This window comes from Sus scrofa, chromosome 2 (assembly GCF_000003025.6).
Source record: "Sus scrofa isolate TJ Tabasco breed Duroc chromosome 2, Sscrofa11.1, whole genome shotgun sequence".
NCBI classification, from domain to species: domain Eukaryota; kingdom Metazoa; phylum Chordata; class Mammalia; order Artiodactyla; family Suidae; genus Sus; species Sus scrofa.
In genome coordinates, this window is record NC_010444.4 from 96,223,710 (window position 1) to 96,244,194 (window position 20,485).

Consider the following 20,485-nt stretch of genomic DNA (forward strand, 5'->3'; position numbering starts at 1 on the left):
TTGGTTGGCACTTAGAAGCTAAGTGGTTAAAGGCTGATGATTTAATGGATTGGAAACACTGTTCCCTTGCCCTACAAAAAGTTGGAAACATACTTCATCTGTAGGATGGTTATTATTAAATGTGGTATGACAGGTGAAGGGCTAGATACACAGTAGTACTGGGAACATGGCTTACTACTTGTAAGACTGCTTTAGTTTTGAGATATAAATTGAAATATACAGTAAGGTTATCAAGCGAATTGTAGTCCTTACATATACCATGAAGACCTCACTTTGCAGAGTTGGTGATGAGCAACTTCTAAAGGAAATGCCTCATTTATCCATTAACAATAATCATTACGTGAAGAAAAATTTATAGTGTTATAAAAATTAAGAAGTTTCTCATAAGTATCAGTCATGGAAAAGCTTCAGGCTGCAAAAGTAGAAATAACTAGGGAAATATATCAATTTTCCCAATGACCACGGCTGCTGAAAACTCTACATTAATGCTTCTAGTCCTACTTTAATATCTTTCCCCAAGGACAAAGGGAGATGAAATGTATGTCAGAAATGTAATAAGGCTAAAAAGGAACTCGTTTTGAAAACCCCTGCAATTAATTTAGTAAGTGGGCCTAACCTTCCATTATCACTGATGTAAATCACTTTATTTACACAAGTCTAAAGTTTAGAAGACACATACCTTTAAACAAGTATGCTGCATTATAAACAATTTAATAAACACAAAGGAAGAACAGCTTCCCTGTCATGGACAGCCACAGTATATTTTGCCTTGGACATTTTTTCACACTGGAGCTTAAAAAGCATTCTCCAATCCCCATGCTAAAATAAACTCCAAATGGTCTAAATATGTCAAAAGCCTCATGTTATTCAACCACCCCACAGGTTTTAGTCCTTCCACATCATATTGAGTAATTAATTCAGGGTTCTATCAAGTCCTTGTTTTCTTAACTTTTCACAATGGACCAGCCACCATGTTTTTTTTCCAAAGGCCATGCAATGATGTGGCAGGGCTCACCACAAAGGTAAATCTCGCACTGCCTCATCACAAAGCAAGAGCTCCTATTTAGCATCACAGAGTGTTCTGTTTCCCAGCTGTAACCTCTCAATAAGCACATGCAGCTGGATTTTCTGTTGCTGTTGTTGAACAAAGCAAGTTAAGTACTATACAGCACCAATATCAGTGAAACAAAATTGCCAGAATTCAGAGCAAACTAGGCTTGAAATGGAAGATGTTGCTATTATAAATTTTCATCTTGTTGTGACAAAAATCTGAATTGCTAGGCATTTCATGATCCTGTCAGAAAAAAAAATCTTATGTTCATTATTTTCTTAGTCTTTAATATATATTTCATTATTAAAATATAAATATCCTACAAATTTTTTTTCTCAAAAAGCCTGTGGTACTAGATACAATTTTCAGCTTTACTGATACGTGTGTGTGTGTGTGTGTGTGTGTGTGTGTGTGTGTGTGTGTGTGTGCTCGTTCGTACAAAGGGAATACTTTACTGCAAAACTGCAGCAAATGGAAAAAACATTTTTGTATTTCATAATATGTGAGTAAAACAATACGAGTAAATTTTAAGACATCTAAGTACTCTCAAACATTATCACTAGTAAATAATCACAATATTTTTAGGACTGTACTATGAATGGTTAAAAGGACATTGTAACTAAAGGCTTTATATTATTCTGTATTCAAATACTGTTAAATTATTGAAATTATGTCCTTGAAAAATAATTTGTCTCTATTGCTATTTACTTTATGAATTTATATAACATTTAAAGATGACCTTAAAATGAGAAGAAATACCATTTTCCTCCTGCCAATATTTTTGTTCTACATGAAGGAGAATATGCCAGATAAATCATCTACTATTTACACTGAATGCCACTTACTTTTGTCTGTAGCTAAACTTTAGGAATTTAGAAAGTTTGCATAAAACCAATTTATATAATATTCAAAATGCCATAATCGTTTATGTTGAAATACAGATATTTGATATTGCTATTATATGTGGCTCAACATGGAAGCCAGTGATTCATCAATTTTTCTATTTCTCTTCATCTCCTTTACAGCATCCTAATCAACCTAATTAAGGCTTTGTTCATCTGAAACCTCTGATGACAATTTGTTTAACTCTATCCCACTGTGGTCTTCTTATAAGGAGAATTAAATCTGATCTTCTGACAGCAATCATTAAATGATCCCAACTGGCCCCAATTAAGCCACATGGCTCATGGGCTTCCATATAGTCAAGTGCCAAATTCTCTGTTTCATTTACACATCATTTTTTACCTTGGTTTATTTTCTTAAAGCCAATTAAGTATATATGTCTTATCAAGTGCAACTAAATTTCCTTGTGTACACTAGCTCAAGAGAGTGCACCAACGGACTTCACAGTCACACTGCAGTGTCACACAGGACTCCTGAAGCCATCCCCTCTACCCGTAGTGCTATTAAGGAAAAAAACTTCATATTTACTCAGGAGTAAATTGATGCACAGGGACCCTCTCAAAATAATACACTTTTAAACAGTTCTGGCTAACATAAGTCCATAATAACTCTTCATTTGGCTTTTAAAAGAGAAGTAGCTGCATTTAGTGGAGTTTAATATTCCTTTTTTTAAAACATATAAAATGATATCTTTAAGACCCTCTAAAACAGGAGTACCCAAGTAAGACTTCTAAAGTTAACCTTTCTTACCCTTAATTTCTGCTCTAATTTTTTCATATATGCTCAATTGTAGGTTCTGTAATGATGTTCCCAGGCCTTCTTATGTGCACAGGTAGCCTCAGGATTTAGAGCTCATTGACTGTGCGCTACTCTGGGGAAATGGCTGATTAAAAACAGCCTCTTGAGGAGTAGCTCCTATTCACATCTGACTGATCTTATTCTAAACTCTAATACTTGTATGGAAATTTGACCCCGAGCTTTGGCTTTGGAGAACTTTAGTTTACAGGTCCTTTACCTTATATGGCAAGGCGGAAACATAGTTAAATGAATTCTAATATGACTGGTGTTTGACACAGTTTCCAAAGGCCTTAATCAATTGCCCTATGTTCCTGTGAATATAAACAGATGCACTGTATTTTATATTTATTCTACAAGAGCTATCATTGATCATCTGTTGGCATATGATGCAGATTATCTGCCACAGTTCTCAGAGTAGATGGATTAGAATATATCTGTTCATCCTAATCATATATTAAAACCTGACATTAGGATAGACGACTGGAATGGATGTTATGCATCTTATAGGACATTAACCTTGATGGAACATGTAATTCTTTTTATTACTTGACCAACAGATGTAACTACGAAGAAAAAAGAAAATACAATGGAATCTTTAGAGTATTGATGTTTGGCAACATCTAGAAAAAAAGAGTATGTGTATTTTCTTCATGATCACTACATACATACTTGATCAGCTGCTCAAATAACTGTTCTTTTCCTCAAAAGAGAAAAATTCAAAATATTACGAAATACTAATGATTTAGAAAATACTTAACCTCACAACTGAATGACTTCTACAAAATGTCTAACAAATGTATTAACGTTTTAGTAAAGCAAAACAGACGCTGGGGTGTTGTATTATGAAATATTTCTCACTGTATTATAGTAATCTCCAATACAATTTGATGTTAATTTTAGAGCATGCTTCTGCTAAAAAGGGCAAACCCTGCAACAGATTTAGTACAAAGAAGCTGAAAATATCCTGTGGAAAAAAAAAAATCTGTAGCAAAATCAGCCAGCCCAAATCCTGCCATTACTCAGCACTGCAGTGACGTGCGGATGTTTGTAGTGGTTTGAGGAGCCAGCAGGGGTGGAAACTCTACATACTCGACTCCAACATGATTGCAATTGAACCTCATCAAAGTAAGAGCTCATAATTTGTCACAGAAAACAGCCAATTAACATATGTTAGAAAAAGGCTTCATAAAGATAATATATGATTAAAGACCCAGTGCAGCTGCTGAAAATCAAAACTATGCATTTAAAAAAGAAATCTCAGCCTGAGCTTCCGTATGGTTAAACTGATAATGGCTACTATGATTTTTTTTTAAAGTAGAAAAATATAATTACAGTGCTTTTCATAAGTTTGGGGTTATGGCAAGGGAGGACTGGGTACTGTGGCACTATTTACTATGCCTTACTTAGTTCTATAAATAGTTTAAGCCCTTGCCAAAACTCTGTAGTTACTTTGTTATAGTGCTATTTTAAAACACAGACCTTCATTGTGAGCTAAATGGCCTTCAGGATGCACTTTGTAGTTATAGCATTCCTCTCAAAACTATATCCTCCCTTTATCTGTGTAAAACTCCTGGACTAGAGGATGCTACACAACTGCCCCGGAGACTGTAAAACATGCTCGGACTGTGTAACACATGGTTTTAATACTTCAGAACTTCTGTCAGAATTGATGGTCAGGAAGGGTGACAGTTAAATGTCAGAAATGAGATTAAGGTGCATGCACGCAGTATAGATCCTCTATCAGGACACAAGCACGCTACTGGCCCCAGCTTTGGAGCAGATGAACTATATGTAACTATATATCTTTGGTGTATTCTCGCCATAGATTTTGAACTAAACTCTAGCATGAACCATGCAGGCAATCAAATCCTGGCTAAACTGACATTGGAGGCCTTAGCCAAAACCATGATGTTAAATATTCAGATATTAATGAAAAAGTCTGATCACAGGGACATAAACGTGTCGAGGATGATGCCAGGTGCCAGAGACACCAATGTGAACAAAACAAAGTTCCTGGTCTTCATGAAACTGAGGCTAGAGGGACAATAAAGCAATAAACAAGTGCACTAATCAGATGATTTTGGATAGAAAAATGCTATAGAGGAAATACCACAATAGGACATGCTACGTGGAGGGTGACTGAATGGGCAAGGGTTCAGGTGGATAACGCTGTCAGGAAAAGGTTATCTGAAAAGACGACATGTGAGGAGAGATGTAAACCACCGAGGGAGCAAGCAGCACTTTGAGGCTGAATACTCCAGCACTCTACCTGTCACCGGTGATACAAACTTGGCCAATTCATAGTTTCCTAAACCTCAGTTTTCTTGGCTGCAGAATGGGAATAATAATAACACACATATTCTATGATGAGGTGGTGAAGTTCAAGCAAAAAAAACCCTGAACCACATTCACTTGTGAAAATTCAGTTGGATGTAATTCAATTTCTTAAATTCACTGCGTAAACTTTTTTCTTCAATATTATATAATTTCATGGAAAATAAAATTACTTTGAAACACTGAGAATACAGCATAATGCAAAAGGTTTCTAAATTTATATTTATTAGCTGAACCCAAAGGCATGTCTCCCCTCGAAGTGTGGATATTTTATTAAAGCAATGCTAACTGGTTGAAACAGTTCTTGGAGATATAAGTTCATTTTGCAGTGCTAAATATGGATGGTACCAGGATGAGCAACCTGATAAATACAATGTAACATTTCTGCAAACGTAAAATACAGAATTATATTTTTAAAACTGAATTTTTAAAACTCTTTTTAGAAATAAACAATCTTATTTTACTAATGTAACTGAGTCATTGTTTTAGGTTGATTTATTTCCTCTCTCATAGGGCCCAACTCCCAAGCAATCAGCACAGTTTTGATTAAGATCTCAGTGATAATCCCAATGTCTCACTGTATGGGAAATATTCACACATCTTTGGACACATGCATCTAATGAGAGTAAGCTCTGTAGCCTCAAGCCAAACAGATTAATTTCCAATTTAGAAAGAATAGACAAATTGAATCATCTCGCATTTTTTAAATTAAAGCATTTTTAAGAGGAAAAACACAAAATTTAAGGATTACAAATTTTGATAAAATAAGAAATTAGAATGAAGGACAGTAGACACGCTTTAATTTTAAAAGTTGTAAAACAGACATGGCTAATGAGATACTATAGTACCTTAAGTAAGGGGAGTTGTCAACATTACCTATATAAGGAAATTTTAAGAAATAATGGGTATACATTTTTTAATTCTCCCTCTCCTGCATTTTTTAGGGGAGTGGAATAAATTTGATCATTTTGTTCTACCCTTTCCATTTGTGTCCTATTTGGTAAACATACTTTATCAGTTTAAAAATATGGCAAGCTGAATAATTTACCAAGAAGCCTAAATTAACACTAATCTATTTTCATTACTATTAACCAGATGCCCTGAACGAGAATCACAAATTTGAAATTTTTTTGTTTTTTTTTTTGAGTCAAGCTGTCTTCATTTCTTTTCTAAATGAATCATGGTATAAACATTTATTACAATAAAAGCTAGCATAGTGTTTTATTTTGTTCTCAGTACTAACCACGACTTCACACTACATACTTACCTCCTTCCCTATCTTATAAAAAAATGAGCTTTGGAGGTCACTTCCCACTCTAAAACCCAGTCATAACCACATACAAAGTAGGCACATGAAATGAGTTTCTTCACTCTACTTGAAGCATTCCCCACTTGATTTTTTTTTTTCATTTCATCACCTTCCTTTATCTCTTTTTCTACATGTTTAGAACAGAGGGGATATGGAAAGTGAAACTGTCAAAGAGCTAGGAATAGAGGTGTTCTCAGACGAACAGAATGCCTCCTCCGCATCCAGGCAGGGCAGGCAAGCGAGCTGCACAGGGTGGGTGCCGTGGGCCGGGGTCCGAAGCTGAAGGCCTGGCAGGAGGCTCCTTATCTCAGCATGTCTACACATTCTGTCCCAGGCTCTTTCCAAGGAAAGCCCAAGTCATCCTTGGCAGATAGTACCCTACGGAAAGTATTACAGTACTTTCCCTGTAAAAAAGACCATGCTACAACAGATCAGAAGTTACTGAAATGGACAGTTTTTCATCGTGATTCTCTACAACCAACCTAGGATCTAAGAGAAAGCACTCATTGGTAGAAGTGAGTTCATGACTCTCCTTAGAAATCCCAAAGTGGATTCCAAAGATTACCAGTTTCTGTGAGTGCAAACAAGCGATCCCTACCCTCAAAAAGTTAGAAAATCAAAAAATAGTCAAAAAATAAATTTTTTAAAGGACTTTTCATATTCTTTAATACAATGGATGCAAGAATCCAGAGTATTTACAAATTTATCAGGAATATCCTTTGGGAAATGTTAGCGTTAAGAAAGGAACAAACTTCTTTCTTCTGACTACTGAATACAAATGCCCCAAACCAACACTTATTAGCTGGGTGCCCGGCTCAAGGAAAACCGAACAGGATTGTTGAAGATTTGATAAAACAACAAACTATTCTTTTAGCTTGACAACGAAATACAAACATGATATTAGATGTAGAGAATTGTTCTTTTAAAGTAAAAATACTAATAAGCTATTTAGCAATGAGTACAATTTGTTTCCAGAGTCCAAAGCACCAAAAAGCAGTTGAGTGCAGCGCAGTAGAAAGAAAGCTCTCCTGGGTTTGGTTCTGTTACCTAAGAAGCTGCAGATCTCTGGACCAGTCAACTTTGAGTCTCATTTTCCTCAGACATAGAAAGGGAGCTGGGTTCACAAAGACCCCTTGCAAGTTCCCAAATGGCATAAATTCAATAAAAGTGTAAGACAAAATGAGATCAGAATGTTTCTCCAAAGGATATAGTTCTAGAAAAAGAGTGAGCTGACAAAAATGTTTAATTCCCTGGTAAATATAATTGTCTTTTCATTTTTTTGCATTGAAAAGTTGGTTCACCTCAGCCTCCAGCAACATAAGCTGCTAAGCTCAAGGTTACATTATGTACTTTGGACTACTAACCATATTTAGAAATTTAATAAATAACAGCTATAAGTTATGAAATATTATGACACTAAAAACTTAACACACATTGACTCTAATCCTTAGAGCAGCCTATGAGGAAGGCACTATTATCATTTCCACTTTACAGAAAAAAAGGCTGGAGGATAGAGAGGTTAAATTACTTGCCCAGGGTCACAGAGCTTGTGTGCGAGCTATTCATTTGAATCCCTGTAAATCCAGTCCCAGACTTAGTAATCAAACTATATATTCTGTTATTTCTGCATGCTGCAAGGTAATACTAAAAATAGTACTTTAAAGTTAAAATTATATACAGAAAATTTGATGTTCAGAGGGATTTAATGGAATCTAAGAAATACTTTTAAAATCAAGTATTTAAAATCAAGTTCTCTCTTCCCAAGGCAATAGAAATAAAAACAAAAGTAAATGGGAGCTAATCAAACTGACATGCTTTTGTACAGCAAATGAAACCATAAACAAAATGAAAAGACAACCTACAGAATGGGAGAAAATATTTGCAAAGGAAGCAACCGATAAGGGCTTAATTTTCAAAATAGACAAATAGTTCATACAACTGAACAACATAAAAACAAATAACCCAATTGAAAAATGGACAGAAGACCTAAATAGACATTCTCCGAAGAAGAAATACAGATGGCCAATAAGCACATGAAAAAATGCTCAACACTGCTAATTATTATAGAAATGCAAATCGAAACTACAATGAGGCACCACCTCACATCGGTCAGAATGGTCTTCATTAAAAAGTCTACAAATAACAAATTCTGGGGATGGTGTGGAGAAAAGAGAACTCTCCTACACTGTTGGTGAGAATGTAAGTTGGTGCAGCTGCTTTGGAAAACAGGAAGGAGATTCCTCAGAAAACTAAGGATAGAGTTATCATTTGATCTAGCAATCCAACTCCTGGGCATATATACAGACAAAACCATAATAAAAAAAGATACATGCACTCCAATGTGTACAGAAGCACTGTTCACAACAGCTAAGACATGGAAAAAACCTAAATATCCATTGACAGATGAATGGATACAGAAGATGTGAGATATATATATATATATATAATGGAACACTACTCAGCCATAAAAAAGAATGAAATAATGCCTTTTCCATGGACGGAACTAGAGATTCTCATACTAAGTGAAGTCAGAAAGAGAAAGACAAATACCATATGATATCACTTGTATGTGGAATCTAAAATTTGATACAATTGAACCTATCTACAAAACAGAAACAGACTCACAGTCTGTTGCCAAGGGTGAGGGGGCTGGGAGAAGGATGGAATGGAGGTTAGAGTTAGCAGATCCAAGGTACTATACATGGAGGGGATAAACAACAAAGTTCTATTGTATTGCACAGAGAACTAAATTCAATATCCTATGATAAATCATAATGGAAAAGAAGATAAAAAAGGAACATATATATATATATATTCAGATATACATAGCTGAATCAGTTCGCCGTAAGCAAAAATTAACATTGTAAATCAACTATATTTCAATAAAAAATTAATAAAATCAGAACTCTTTAATGCGTCTAACATTCTTATTCTTGAAGGAAAAAAAAAAAAGGGTTTACTTCACTGTGTTAGCCAGGAAACAGAATGAAACTTGAGTTAGTACCTGTGATTAGAACATCAGTATTTACTGGCTGATGGCACCAACGGTTCCCCCCTCCCCCCGCCCCTTTCTACAAATGAGTGTGCTATTCATGAGGGAAACTAGGTGAATGTGTATGAATCAACATATATTCATCTTGACTCCTGGTAAAAACCATCAAAACAGGTGTCCTCCTGAGGATGCATCAGGAGAGTCAACCTCACCTACGATGAAGATAAGAATTACAGACAGGGAGTTCCCGTCGTGGCGCAGTGGTTAACGAATCCGACTAGGAACCATGAGGTTGCGGGTTCGGTCCCTGCCCTCGCTCAGTGGGTTAAGGATCCGGCGTTGCCGTGAGCTGTGGTGTAGGTTGCAGACGTGGCTCGGATCCTGAGTTGCTGTGGCTCTGGCGTAGGCCGGTGGCTACAGCTCCGATTCAACCCCTAGCCTGGGAACCTCCATATGCCGTGGGAGCGGCCCAAGAAATAGCAACAACAACAACAATAACAACAACAACAAAAGACAAAAAAAAAAAAAAAAAAGAATTACAGACAGAATTACAGACATCTTGTCTCCAGGCTTGGGGCAGTCATCTTGCCCTCCTTCGAAGTACCTTGGGTAGGTTTCTAGCCCAGATCTAACCAACCCTGATACTACCAGGGTCATTATTTCTTCCCTTCCCTGCTTTTCTACTCCTCCTCTTGTTCTTCCTTCTCTCATGCTCTTTCTCTTCCTCTCCTTCATCTCATCAAACTATGGTCTACTACAACTTCTTCTATAGGCAGTAGTTTCCATTTTGGAAATTTTACACATATACTTACTTCTTAAGAATTTTTTTATGTTTTGAGACCTCTGGGTATAACTGCAATTCAAGCACTTTAAATATATTATTTTAGAAGTAATTTTATGGCTATCAGCTTTATGACACATACACCTAAAAACATACAAATTAACTGTACAAGAATAGTTAACATAATTGGCAATGTATTTATGACTGTTGAAGAGAAATCACACACTTCGTTGTATGACAGAAGCTCACTTTTTTTTTCCACATTGTATTGCATACCCTTGCTCTATCAGAGCCTAAAGAGTGTGAGGATTTATCAGTGTATATTATTTTTCAGCATAGCATCAGCCTATTCTCCTACTTTCATAAGCAGAATACTGTGGTACAGATACAGACACATATGTATTCATTTATGTATTTACACATGTTCATTGTAGCAGGTGATGAGTACCATGGGTCAGAGTGGCTCAAAAACGCCAAAAGCCACAGTGGCACATTCTAACCAAGGCTGAGCTCAATTTAAGATGCTGGGCAGGTGATTGTGCAAAGTGAAAGCTCAAAACGGCTGCTGGTATATCCTACGCACTTTGAGAGGGCTGGTGGTAAATAGGAAACCCCTGAGATTCCTAATTCAGTAAGAAAGGACCTGTTGGCAAATACTGCCTTTCACAGTGAAGAAACCTCTGGAATAACTTTTTCTTTTTAAATAGTAAACCCTAATTAATTAATTAATTAATTTTTGTCTTTTTGCTATTTCTTGGGCCGCTCCTGTGGCATATGGAGGTTCCCAGGCTAGGGGTCAGATCGGAGCCGTAGCCTCCGGCCTACGCCAGAGCCACAGCAACGTGGGATCCGAGCCGCATCTGCAACCTACACCACAGCTCACAGCAACGCCGGATCCTTAACCCACTGAGCGAGGGCAGGGACCGAACCCGCAACCTCATGGTTCCTAGTCGGATTCGTTAACCACTGCGCCACGACGGGAACTCCTGGAATAACTTTTATAGTGATGTCACTCATGTCCGTTGGTGGATCCAGTAATGAGGTTCTGAGAAGCAGAGGAGTGCATGTTACTTTTAGATGCTGGGAAAGTGAACATAATCATCAAGCAGCTAGGTAACAGACCACGTCTTTATTTGGCCACATTCCTGAGGATTCTAAAATTCGAAATTACATAAAATGTTCATCTTTTACATCTTTTGAATTGGAAAACAATGAAATATGGCACAACCTCTATGCAGGTCCTTTGAAAAAAATAGCTAGATTGAATATTTAATAACTACTTCTCTAAGTTTAATATGGAGAATTTCAGGATGGGCTTAGATAGTTCACTTGCCTTAAAATGGTTCTTTATGAGAAAGATAAATTTTGTTATGTTACAAAGAGCAAAAGACTCTCTTCTTTTGGTGGAAATACATGTCTACATTTCCATTCAGGTAAGAGTAGAAAGGCCAGATATTAATAGTGGCAGGGGTCATGCAAGGTTATATCATTTTTCCCTCCTTCAGATAATATCATACCCAAATTACTTCATAAAGATTCCACCTCTCCTATTTTTAAGGCCTTCCGGAAAAAGAGCAACATAACCTTCCTCAGTAGCCTATTTTGATATTTCACAACTCTCACTCTCAGGAAATTCTTACTTATAGCTAATCCCTCAGAGACTACTTCATGTTCAGTCCTGCTGTCCTAGCCTCTGTACAGAGAACAACACGGGGTGATCATGTCTTCATGCCATACATATGCTTTAAGACTGTGGACTGAATTATACCTATTTTAGTTGTCCTTTCCTTGCTTTAGTTTCTATTTTTTTGCCATCTCTGTGGTTCTCCACTTTAACTCATACTTACCTTTAGCTCTGGAGTCTAAAAATATAGTACTGAAAAAAAGGTTTCTGTATACGCCTATCAGATATACATATATAAAATTATCCAGCACTGCATGTATTTTAAAGTAAATGTTTACCTTTTCACTTATTCCAATTTTGCATTTTTTTCCCCTTGCCAGATTTTTGTTTGTTTGCTTTGTTTTTTTCTCCTCTCCTTGGCTTCTGGACTTCTAACCACTTCTCTACTTTACCAAGGTCTCGCTGAGTTCAGATCTTGTCTTTCAAGAGCCAGGCCTCAAAAACTCTCTTTACACAGGACTCTTTAAATTTAATGAACGAATTATTTATTTCACTATTCCTTTAGCTACCAAATTTGAGTGGTTTACAGAGTATTGTCTCAATTTATGAATGAGGATGTCATAAAGGGCAACATCAAAAGCCTTGGGAAGTTAGGCTATACCTACCTGTTCTTCACACTCTACAGTGAAGGTTAAAATATTCTCCTAGGACCAGTTTTTATACTCACACCCAGGGTGTTAAACAGGATGCATAACAAATGTGTAACAAATCACTGTGATTTTTTTCCTTGTATATTTTTAAGTCTGCAAACAAGTCAGTAATCATGGTTCCTTGGGTCATCCTTCATTTTCTTTTATAGATGTCATGACTGTGATAGTTACCATCTAGTCTCCATTCAAAAATCCTTAAGAATAGTAGCTTGCAGCCCTGCAGTGGCATTGTTATAAGAATTCCTGCTACTAAAATTATCTTAGGCTTTAGCTAGACCTGCCCAGAAGTTCCTTGAAATTTACTTTTTACCTAGTATCACCTGATTCCTTAGATCATAGGTCACATATACATATGTTATATTTCATGGAGGTGGCCAAAAATATTAGGTAATTTCACTGCTTAATCAAGGTAAAAAAGGGAGGGAGTGGGAGGGATCTGGAGCTTGGGCTTAGCAGACACAACTTAGAATAGATTTACAAGGAGATCCTGCTGAATAGCATTGAGAACTTTGTCTAGGTACTCATGCTGCAACAGAACAAAGGGTGGGGAAAAAAATGTAATTGTAATGTATACATGTAAGGATAACTTGATCCCTTTGCTGTACAGTGGGAAAATAAAAATAATAATAATAATAAAATAAAATAAAAAAGATTTAAATATTGCTAATAAAAAAATAAAAAAATAAAACAAAGAGGCATTTAATTCATTGTCACTTAACAATTTTTGGGGAGTAACTACTAGGTTTCAGATGCTATTATATGTGATAGGCACTATAAAAGAATGAAGCAGACAAAAAGTCATGCCCTCCTGGAACTCACTATATTCCTGATGTTACCTATGTTAACTTTTCCCTCCACATGAAAAACAGGCTACACTTTGTCTTTTGTTGTTGGTGGTGGTTAAATGGCATAAATTTATAAATATCCTATCTTAATTTTGATTCACCTTACCAATCTTTAAGCCTTCACTATTTCTTAACTTTCATTTCCATATTATTTTTAATTTCTTTTTTTCTCATAATATTTTTTTATTTCCATTCTTCATACAGGTCTTTTAGCCAACTAGGTCTTCCCCTCCCTTTTTAAATGTCTGTGATATAAGACTACTTGTGCAACCCTCCATCCTACATACTATAGTTTCTAAGAATATTTTTTAAAAATTTCCAAGTCCTGGAGTTCCCATCATGTTTCGGTGGTTAACAAATCCGACTAGTATCTGTGAGGATGCAGGTTTGATCCCTGGCCTTGCTGAGTGGGTTAAGGATCCAGCCTTGTTGTGAGTTGTGGTGTAGTTTGCAGATGCAGCTCGCATCTAGCATTGCTGTGGCTGTGGCAGTTACAGTTCCATTTCTGACCCCTAGCCTGGGAACCTCCATATACCGTGGGTGCAGACCTAAAAAGACAGAAAAAAAAAATTCCAAGTCCTTTGAAAACCTGTTCCATTAAATTCATCTTTTTCTATTGTTGAATTCTTAGCTCTTTAATTCCTGCCTGTGATTGGACTATAAAATAGGGTGAACATTTTTTATCAGCAGGTTTGATAAAACTAAGGTAATTAATGAATAATAACTGTCTTAGTTTTATTGGAAGAGAGATAAATTCTAATAAATTAAGAAGGGCAACTCATTTTCATGTTTCCTCATTATATGTCAGAATAATCTGTGACTGTAATATTTGGATATTTCTATTATAGCAGGATGAGAACATGTGATCAATGACTCCCTATTGTATAATAAAATATAGTAGATTAGAAACAGAGTGCAATTATAGGCATCAGCAGTATGGAAAAAAAAGAGAGACTAAGAGATACACAGAAAAATTCCTTCCTGAGAATTTATGAATATAGCATCAGCCATCAAAATTACAATAAATGATGAAGTGAGACATACTGTGATGACTCTTTATCAAAATTTTAGTTTTCATTGAGTATGTTGAAAAAATTCTCAGGAGGAAAAACAGTAAGATAAAGGAGAACACACCGCTTCCATGTGTCTAGACGTGTGTGAATATGCCAGTACCCTAGGGAAATTTTTTATGTATTTATGAGAACCTAAATAATAAAAATTTTTCAAAGATGCTATTCTAAATTTGGATCTCAATGGTTTTGAAGGAAAGCAACTTTCCTTTTCCGGAAGGCTTGTAATTCGGATGGGTACCACCCCAGGGGGACATGTTTGAACTGGAGAAGGCAGGTGATAAGGCTCACCACAGCCACCTACCCATAGAAACTTAAGAGTCCCTCCTCCAATACTGCCCTAGAAGGAGAAAAGAAAGCATGGTGCAGAGTGAGGCACACCCCTGGCAACCAGCCGGGAGATACAGCAGAATGAGTTATCCTGGAAGATCCTTATACCTGGGGTGGTGTTGCCTTGTCTACCTCAATGCTTTTCCTATCTTCCTTCCTTCCTCCCTTCCTTCCTTTCTTTTGGATGCAGGGCTTTGCATAATGTCTCTTTAGATTTCGTTTGTGTTTTGTTTATTTCTTTTAATCAGGTCACAGAAAGCATTTCTATCTGAGTCTGTTTTCCCATTAGCCACTTGCCTTTGCTTAAACCGTCTTAAACACTCAAACACAGAACGTTCCATCACTTTAAATATTTTCAAATATTTTGTGTATATGTATTATTTGGATTTTATTTTTTAAAAAATCAATGATAAATCAATAAACTGTTGGAATTAAGTTAAAAACAAGCAAAGTCAATCTTTAAAATTCTATTATGACATTGTGCAGATATCAGAGGGACTAATTACTAGGTAGACAATAGATACTCCATGATCACATTTAAATATTACATTTTTAGTATTTCTGAAATTCAATTTTTGTATTTAACTCAATTTTTTCTAAAAGTCAGTTCTTCCACTACAAACTGAGAGGTGTAACTAGTTGATATACATGTTTCTTTTACCTATCTATTTATTTTTGGTCATGCCTGAGGCATATGGAAGTTTCCGGGCCAGAGAATCCATGTCACCACAGCGACCCAGGCCACTGCTGTGACAACGCCAGATATTTACCCCACTGTGCCACTAGGGAACTCCACATTTCTTTTACTTTAATGAAAGATTTTATGACCTATTGAAACAATATCTATGACTAATCCAGAAAATTATCAGACTGGAGATGTAGAGGGAAAAAAAATTTGAAAAATAAATGTGAAATTTTGGCAAAAGAGTCTTAATTCACGTTTGATAGTTTATTCGTGAGAAACAATTTTTAATCATCCTAGTAATAGTGAAAGCAATAGTTCATTGAATGAACGTCTCAGGAATATTATTTCTATCATTTCAATTGGACCTTATACCTGAGTAAGTCGAACCATCATGATCATGCTTCATGTTATATTTCTTTCTCTTAATAGAAAGAGAAAAATCAAGGCAAGAAAAAAATACAAAACTTGCCCAGCTCTTACACTGTAAATGGCAAAACTGTGTTTTGAGATAGGGGAGTCTGAATTCCAGATCCCAAGACTGTATCATATTCCTCTTCTACACTGCCTCATGGGTTAGGGGGCTTTATAAAGTTCTAAGGAACTGTTATCATCATCTAATTTTAATATTTTGTATGTGAAAGTCCTAAATCAGCTGAAAATGAAATATATAAAATCCAATGCATTCATGATCTGAGCTTTTATCTAAAAACAAACCTTAAAGTTCGATTCTCCCTAGATGAAATGTGTTTCATTTTCTCTTTAACTTTTCTATATCACCCTTTGAAAACAGATTAAAATATATTGCTATTTGTACTTTAGATATAATATACCCAAAATACTAAGTAACTTTTTCTCTGATTGAAAATACATTTCTTTTTTTTGGCTTTTTAGGGGTGTATCCACATCATATCGTACCCACGTCATATAGAAGTTCCCAGGCTAGGGGTCGAATGTGCCCTACAGCTGCCAGTCTACACCACAGCCACAGCCACTTGTTATCTGAGCCACATCTGTGGCCTACACCATAGCTCATGGAAATGCTGGATCCCCGACCCACTGAGTGAGGTCAGGGACTGAACCCGCATTCTCATGGATAGTAGTCGGATTCATTTCCCTTGTGCCACAATGGGAACCCCCTGAAACTGTATGTCTTTTTTTTTTTTTTTTTTTCAAGCTCAGGTTATTTCTTTCTTAATTATTATCAAATGCAAGGTAAATGACGAAATTTTTAAAAAGTCATGTTCAGTGCTTTTTCAGTAGCTAGTTTCAACAATTATCCTTTAAAAATATAGTTAAAGAATTTTTAATGTAAAAAATGGATTCTGGATCCGTGAATTTCCTGTGCATGGATTTCCTCTTAATAGAAATATTTCTTAATTTACTTCTATTACAGTTATTTCAAGAACAACTCCTTTTCCCCATGGTTAAGATTTTTAAATAGTGTTACTGCCTGTCAGCAACATTTACTCGTAATTTATAGGCAGGGATAAGATACTTCTAATTTTCTATTTGGTGCATGCTCTGATAATATAAACATAATATAGGATTTTGATTATATACAGCAATTTGACAATAAAGTGGAAATTGGTGCTGCTTAAAGTTTAATTTATAGGTAAACTGATGAGAAATTCAGGATATTATAATTTATTGCACATGCCTTACCTAATAAATTTCTATATCCTTCTTATCAAATGATTCTTCAGGGTTGTAAGAATGACAATAATTTACCTTGTGTTTTTAGAATGACTCATTGAAAGAAGCTTTCTAATACTCTACATACATGTGATACTCAAAAATGTAAATGATGAGTAAATTTGCTTTAATTCTAAAAATTAATTTGGCCTGCTTTTTAAATTTTTTTTAAATTTTTTTTTTTTTTTTTTTTTTTTAGGGCTGCACCCACAGCACATGGAAGTTCCCAGGCCAGGGGTCAAATCACAATTGTAGCTGCTGGCCTATGCCACAGCCACAGCCACACCGAGTCTAAGACACATCTGTGAGCTACACTGTGGCTCATGGCAATACTGGATCCTTAACCCACTGAGTGGGGCCAGAGATCAAACCCCAGTCCTCATGGATACTAATCAGGTTCATTACCACTGAGCCACAACAGGAACTACGGCCTGCTTATAAAATTTAAACTAGAATGGGGTGGGGAGAGGTGGATTGGGGGTTTGGGATTGGCATATACACACTATTATGTATGGAATGGATGGTCAACGGGGACCTGGCCATATAGTACAGGGAACTGTACTCACTATTCTGTGATAATTTATATGGGTAAAGAATCTGAAAAAAGAATGGATATATGTATATGTATAACTGAACTACTGTGCTGTATAGCAGAATTATCAAAACACTGTATCAACTATACTTCAATAAAATTTTAAGATCAAAAAAATTTACACTAGAATGAACATTATGAATAATGAATGCCGAACAGAAACTGTCATATCCTCCAGTGTCAACAATGGCTTCTATAAATGCTGTTTTCAACAGCTGGTTCAAATTGCCAAAAGACCTCAGAAACAATTCAGGAAGGAATAGTTTTTAAATGGATCCACATTTGTGGAAAAAATGCTCTTCCTTTATAGTCATCGTTCATTTCCTGTACTGAAATGTGACGTAGAAGCACATATAAGAAATTAGGAACTGTTTAGAGGCTTTTTACTAAGCCCAACTGCCATTATGTGTTACTTCTTTATTACAGGCATTCAGTACAGATTACTACTAAATATGCAATTATAATGGCAGCAGAATGTTTTAATAAGATTACAACTTTACTATTTGTCATGATCTCTTCCATTAATTTACCTGAATCTTTTTGTTGCTGTTGTTGTTTGCTTTTTAGGGCCGCACCTATGGCACATGGAGGTTCCCAGACTAGGAGTCTAATCGGAGCTATAGCTGCAGGCCTATCCCACAGCCATTGCAATGCCAGACAGGAGCCACGTCTGTGACCTACACCACAGCTCACAGCAACTCCAGATCCTTAACCCCCCTAAGCAAGGCCAGGGATCGAACCTGCAATCTCATGGTTCCTAGTCGGATTTGCCTCCATCGCGCCACGACGGGAACTCCTACCTGAATCTTTTATGGGCCACAGTTTCCTTCTTGTGTGACAAACTCATCTAAAGTAGGAAGAAATAGGCCATGATACACTTGAAACTTCTACTGCAAAATCGAAGAAGTTATGATTAAAAATACATGCTTCATCCTTTATAATCCAAATAAATCTTAAGTAGTAATAATAACAATAATGGTGCTGAGAGTTGTTTATATAATACAGAAATCTTTCAACATTGAATTTTCAACTGCTATCTTCTCTATATAGACTTCCTGCTTTTTAGAACTTTGGTTATGAGTGGGATAATAAAATGTGACTACAGATTTATGCCTATAATAAAAATAAAATCAACTGCAACCCTTTATGAAAGTGTTACCAGTATATAGCTGTCTCTCACAATGACAGAAAAAAGGACAGCAACAATATTTTGGAGTAAAATGCCATTTCAGATAGCAAAGGGAAAAAGAAAATCATTAAGGGATCATTTAAAAAATATTTTTGTTAGGATAAAAGAAAATTACAGGCTAAAGTTTCAAAGAGAACTCCTTTATGCTTAACATGGTAGAAATATCATTCAAATAGTTTATCCCTGCAAGGTGATTACCTGTAATGCTGCCAAGGTCACTGCCAAGTTGTATTAATGGCCATCTTCAGTACATGTCACTCACATAAGTTAGAGCTGCCTTCTTCTTCTTTTTCTACTGCATAATGACCTCCCTCTTAATGCACACTGACAAACTGAGGTGAGTGAATATGCTTTTCCAAAATATGGATGGAAGAGGTCCATTCCGTCATTCTAGAAGAATTGTACCAAACATGTGGAATGTAAAGTCTGGAAGGAAAGAGGTTTTAAACATTCTATTCTGAAAATTGAACCATTTTTGAAAATGGCATTTTGAATCTTACAGGGAATTATTTGTGGCTGCATTGTGAATTTTCTTTCAAATGCACATTTGCTTACATTGCTGCAAAGCACAAAATATTTTTTAAGTGTAGGAATGACTTTTTAATCTAGAAAATGTCATTGGAACACAGAGTTAGTAACAGAATGATTTAGTGTTCAATAGTTAAGCTCTATTGCAGATTTGTAATTTTCATTTATCAATATTATTCATCATTTACAGAAGAAATGTGAGAGTGTAGGCATATTGGCTTCTGAATACATCTACTGACTAGAGTGTAGCAGACATATTTATGTACTTAGAGTAAAAATAGATTAACACATCTCCTTTACAGGGCTTACATTTAAATAGAATAAATCACACCCTCAAAGAATAAATGATATTCTAGTATGTTATAATAAGACTTGCTTGTAAGAGACATCTCTATTAAAAATTTACCACTTTAGTTCTGAATACCAATTTAGTCCTGATCTTGAGATTAACAATATATTGAAAATATCTGGGGAATTAGCAATTTCAATTCTCAATTTAATATGAGAACTGGCACTGATTTCTTTGTTTCACTTATATACTTTAATTCATCAAAACATTATTAAAATGACTGGGAAAGAAAGAAGACATGAAGAAGCACTCCCCTGCTTACATCAGCTGACCTGAACAATATTTTAAAACTATATTTAGAAAAAGATAAAAAGAGCTGAGTACAGCGACCATTCTCCATACCAACTTCCCCTATTACCACTTTTCTTTTTTTCATTTAGTAACTCATCTATAAAACAATGACTTTAAAAAAAGAGAGAGAATAATTTCAGGACCTCTAGACAGAATCTTAACAGGCTGATAAGACACATAATTAGTTACACAACTAGATCAGGCATCAATTTATTGCTTTCACATATCATTACTTCTATTTTGTTTATATCACATTTGCACAATTTTTGGTAATGACTTGGATCACAATTGCATTACAAAGGAGTTCCTCAAAATGAAGTTGAATACAAATACCTATTTTCCAAATTACAAAAATGAGAGTGAAATGTATTGCTTTTATAAAGTACATGAGTAAAAACTGGCATCACACAGA

The 20,485-nt window shown here is 35.7% G+C and overlaps 1 protein-coding gene across 42 annotated transcripts in view; it reads right to left on the reverse strand.

Annotated features, from left to right (window-relative positions):
• Nucleotides 1-20,485, reverse strand: part of MEF2C (myocyte enhancer factor 2C) — a 174,521-nt gene that overhangs the window by 101,303 nt on the left and 52,733 nt on the right. Inside the window, exon 1 of one of the 42 annotated variants that reach the window (XM_021082135.1) lies at nt 19,104-19,295. The exons of the other annotated variants lie outside the window; for them this stretch is intronic. The gene's annotated coding sequence lies outside the window, so the exon portion shown is untranslated. Of the gene's footprint in view, nt 1-19,103; nt 19,296-20,485 lie in introns of those variants that run through there. 42 annotated transcript variants of the gene reach the window in all.